We start from the raw sequence: 5,438 nt of genomic DNA on the forward strand, positions 1-5,438 counted from the left end.
CTTGTTTCAGAAGTACTGTTGCATCTTTTCTTAGGTGTGAACATTCATGGAAAACACTTTTGAATGTCTAGGAAAAAAACATTGATAAGGTAGTAATAAAATGCCATGGGTCCTTTTCCATTGCTCCTGCAGCTAACAGAGTTAGCTGCTTGTAAGCAAAGCCCACAGATTCTCATTTAAGTCTGTCCCTCTTCTGTGAAGCAAGCAGAGAATTATTGTAGCCTCCAGTAATTCTCATATGTTGAATATATCAAGTACAAAGTTACAATCTGAAGATTTAAAGGACCTGTATTTCATGCTTCCAGTTGCTTCCATTTTTTCTCTTGCAGTATCCTTTAAGTGTGTTCCTGATTTATGTGCAAGGAGGATTTTTTTCAGAGGTACACACATTCAGCCAGGTGGGGGGTTTTCTCCAAAACTTTTGTCTATACTACCACAATTGAGTGCACGCACTTTGTAAGTCCCAAGTATAGGTAGAGTAAAATTTACTGGTAAGGTGCCTTGCTTGACAAATTATTAGCAAGAAACAAGTCGAAGACCAGAATTAATGGGCAATTTTTTTGCAGATTTCAAAAGGTAGGGAAGTACTGAAAATACCAGCTCAACATTGTTTGTGTTACGTTTCACGTGTGTAGTTTTAAAGAGGAAACTTCCTTTTTTACTGACCACTGTTGGCAGGTCTTGTTCTAATCATTACTTGCTGTGATTATATATCACCTGAGTCAAACAAAATCTTTCAGTGTTGATAGAGGAAGAAGGTAGAAATAACAACTTTGCCTTTTATGGTGGGACAGTTCCAGGACTGATTATAATAAGTATATTTCCAGAACTGTTTGAGGAAAAATCCTGGAAAAAAAAAAAAAATTGTTAGAAAAGGAGTACTAGGTGTTTCATTGTTACTCTTTTGCCTTTTCCGAAATTAGCTTCATTTATGTGCAGTTTGGTGGACAGCAACAGTTAATCAGTTCTACTGCTGCTAAAGTCTGGCATTCTGAATCCATTCATGGTTGTAATTGTGAAGCTAAAATCCTATAAATACATTGGCTTATGCAGAGCCACCTCTTACTTTGTTCAATAACATAAAAAGAAAACAGGTGTAGCTAGAACTTAAAAGGGAGTAATTTGATTGTACTAATGTACCCCTTCCACCTCATAGTGTAGTTGTACATGTGATAGAAAAGAAGTGAGAAAACAGTGACTTACATTTTTCTAGCTTTTCCCTTCAACTCCTGTCCCCTGCTGTTATGCTTTAACCCCACACATCGCGTTGGATTGTTCAGCTCATCTGCCTGGTGGTGCCCCCTCCCAACCTCTTGCGCACCCCCAGCCTACTTCTTGGGGGGTGGGGGCAGAGTGAGAAGGAGAGGTGGCCTTGATGCTGTGCAAGCACTGCTCACTAATAGCTAAAACATGAGTTTGTTTTCAGCATTGTTTTGGTCACAAATCCGAAGCACAGCACCATACCAGCTACTCTGAGGAGAATTAACTCCATCCCAGGCAGAGCCAGTACACCTGTCCACATCGGTGAATCCCATTACCAAATTGTTTCAAAGCTTCACCTATCAACTCTTTTTCAGTTACATTTTCTTTTGGCGTGGCTTAGAAATCATGACTCCTTTAAAACGTGAGAGGCCAAGGAGGAACAGGCAGTACTGCACACCACTTCCACTGCTCTGCTTTTGGACGTCCTGACCAGGAGATGTGGAGGAGGCAGAGGAGGGAGGGCTCTGTGCAGGCAGCACTGCAACTGGAGGGAAGAAAAGCTGTGATCGGGCTCTGCAGGTGGTATATGGGGTTGGTTCACAGCAACTTGGAGCTTGCAGTCAGTAACGTTGGACAGAACTTCAGCGTGACGTGCTGGTAGTTTCTAAGGGTGTGTGAGCTGAGACCTGGTCAGAATTAGGTGGTGGTGTGTTGGTTTGGGGTTTTTTTTCTTCCAAGGGCGGGTTTTGACTGTAAACTGCTGCCTAATTCAGAAGTCTCTAGGAACACAGAACAATTTATTTTAAAATTGTGAAGTCATGTGGTTTTGCTGATCTGACTTACAGAAATAAAGGTTTTGTACTCCGTATATAAATATTTTTTAATGTTCAATCAGATCTTAGTATGGAAAGTCTGAAGTTTGGTGATGGAACTTTGATAAAATTGTAAGGAAAGGAAGTCTTTTTTTTAAAGGCTTGTACTTCTGCTCTTCAACATAACAAATGTATAGCATTAGCATTGTCGATAATTGTTGCATAAAGGCAATCGGAGGACAAACGACTTTCATCACAGCACGCAACACGCAGCTGAAAGTATTAATCCAAATTAATGAAACCAGTGCAGCTCAAACTGGTACACTTTCACAGCAGGAATAATTGAACTTGTGCTTTGACAGAATAGTGGGAATACCAGAACTGTGATTTCGTGCTGTGGTCTGCCTCTGGTCAAATAAAACAGAGCAAACGTATCTGAATAATGATAAGGTTGTGGGAGACAAACACTGGTATTCAAATTAATCATGGTGTGTTTGTAAACATCAGGAAATAAAAGCTTTGCCTAGTCGTGTGTTTGGGGCTGAGGGCCAGAGGCCCCACGGTCCCTTCAAGAACGACTCCGTTACTCTGGGGAAAACGGGAGGTTCGCCACTGGAGGGCAACGCAGGCGCGTCGCTGCCGCAGCAGCCTGCACCCAGGTTTCCCAAAGCGAGCTGAAGCAGCCCGGCAGGTCTTTCCCAGCATCAGCGGCGTGGCACGCGTATGTCATCAGCAAGACCTGAATCTTTCCGAACTCCCCTCAAGGGCTCAGTTACTTGAGCTAGTTTCACGACTGGCCCCATGCGCCCTCTTAAGCCCAAGTTTTTGCATCTTCCTAGGACCCTTCCCCTGGCCCTGCCTCATTGTCCCGCTAGTTCTAAGTTCCCCTTCAGGAACTTCCCAGCCAGCTTCTCCCAGCCTCGTTTCGTAGCCTCTCCTGCTGCGTTCCCAGGCCTGGGCCCCTTTCCTTCTCTGATCTCTCGCATCTCCACGCTGACACAACACTCGGCTTTGCAGGCGCACGAGGCGAGGCTGCCAGGAGCACAGCACGCAGATTCCTCTCCGTCCCTCCCAGTCACACCCGGCCCGCAGCGGCTGCGGGGTGCCATGCACCCAGGGCTGGGCTTCCGACTTCGGGTGCGCCACAGTGATTCAGAGAAATCAGGTCTGAGTGGATTTTTTTCAGGTATAGAGTTAAGCAAAGCTGTGAAACAACATTCTTTTTTCTCTACAAGCTGACACTTTTTAATACAAACATATTTTTCCTTTGCTTAGGGAAAAAACCTGCTGTTTGATCATTTCTGACCGTGTTCTGCACGGGGAAAGACGCCTCATAACGTGAGCAGTTCCTGTCCAAATGATCCGATCTGACAAGTTTACAGGCAACCACAGATAGGGTCTTAAGTGGAGCAAGTCAAGCAGTCTCACTAACGTGCAGGTCTGCTAGCTCTCTCTGTAATATCAAGAGACCTGGATATTAGGATACCTAGATCCAGACCTACCTAAACTAAGCTGACTGGCTCCAGAACCTGCCCAGGCTGTATGTCTTTATGCTAAGGCTGTACAAAAAAGAGGGCACCATGGGAGCTGCTCTCCTCTGTGGCAGAATGGCATGATTGTCCCTTGCACTATTAAAAATGACTGTTATGTTGGCCATGGGGATGGTTATTACACCCCCCGGACTCTTACCATCATCCAAGGAGGGGTGATTCAGTTGTGAGGTTTGGGTCTGGGAGACTAGCCTTGTTTGTCCTCCCTGTATGGAAGTACCTCTCCATTTCACATCTTGGAGGTTTCCCAGGAGCTCTTTGCCAGGGAACATTTCTCACCATGTTAAAGAGCCAATTAAATGGACTGACAGTGTTTGCTTTGTAAACAACTCATCTCTGTGACACAAGAGAGGCAGTTTGCAAAACTCAAATGACTGGGGAGTAAAGTTTTAGTACGTTCTCTGTAAGATGTGGACCCTGTGATACCTGCCCGGTGTACGTGCACCAGAATCCACGTCTTGAGCTATTTGGGACCAGTGATTGTGTTGTGGTGAGGCTCCCGCCCCGCAGTGCTGAATGGCAGCAGCCCGGGCACTGAGAGAAACAGGTCTCTGCCAGCTCTCTGGTGTCGGGGTGCTCGGTGAACATGGGACACCGCTGCCAGGGCCCTGAGCATGCTCCCCTTGCTCCCCCACAGGGGTTTGGCTATTTGTGCTCAAGGCTAGCTCTGGCATGGCACACCTGTGTCACCGTGCATGGGGAAATGCTGGGGGTGAGAAAGAGCTGGGAGAAGCTCTCCCACTTTTGCTCCAGAGCTGCATTTAAGCTCAGGCCCAGGCCCTTGCTCCTTGCCTGAGCTATGTTTCAGCTATGCCTATGCCTTGCTGATACTGATGCTGGTCTGACTTCTTTCCTGGATTGTCCTTAGCCTTGCCTTGTCAAGTCGGACTTGCCTGGTGATCTTGACTCTTCACTGACCCTGGCCACTGTGGCTGGACCTGCTCTGCTTTTCTTGCTTGGGTACAGTGATGTCACGGAGCTCTGGAGGAGAACAGTGGCCAGAAGTTGTCTGGAAGGAGCACCTCAGAAGGCCATTGAAGGAGTCCTTACTCTTCAGGATGGGCAGTGGGGAGACAGCATTCCTGCAGTGTACAAGCAAGAAGGGCGGTGCAAGCAAAGGTGGAGTGAGCAAAGGAAAGCTGGGGAACCTCAAGAAAATCAGCACAATATCTGATCCCTTGCTTACGGTGAATGGGGGGCACTTGAGACTTTAGTCAGGGAAAGAAGAATAAGATATTAGAATTAGGAAAACAGATGTCAGTGTGAGTAACGTTATCAAGGATTGCTGAAGGCATCAGCTCTGTGGGATGGGGTACTACCATAAGCCCTCTCTCCCTCTCAGAAAAGTCGAGCAACTGAGTAACACAGGATTATAAATGCTCGGTGTGGATTCTAACTCTTTTTCTGTTTGCAGTACAACCCATAATGGGCTACAGTGTTTTCTGCCAACAGGACAAGATCACGACTGTATCAGCTTCATCTTCAAAGTATCCCAATCCAGTGGCTAAAGAGAGAACAGCAACAAGGAACTTCAAAATGCTGAGAGTGAGCTGAGATACTGGACTTGGTTACTCATCCGTACTGTGGTCATATCTCAGGGAGTCCCATTGTACTTGGCTGGAGCTTCACTTCTTCTCTGCCTCCATCAAAATCAAGGGAGATTTCTTTCTTCCTGCTCTGCACCAACTGGCTGTGCTGCCACGGACTATATATTCCCTTTCCTGAACTCCAATGTGTAGTTTGGTTCTCAAATCCGTGGGGGAAAAAAACTATCAAGGACCACTAAATTTAAAGTTTCCACCTATCTGCAGGCTCCTCTTAAGTCAAAATCTGCTGAAAGCTGGAAAGTGTCTTTGAGGAATTATCACCATCT

The sequence above is a fragment of the Calonectris borealis genome, chromosome 2 (genome assembly GCF_964195595.1).
Source record: "Calonectris borealis chromosome 2, bCalBor7.hap1.2, whole genome shotgun sequence".
Taxonomy (NCBI): domain Eukaryota; kingdom Metazoa; phylum Chordata; class Aves; order Procellariiformes; family Procellariidae; genus Calonectris; species Calonectris borealis.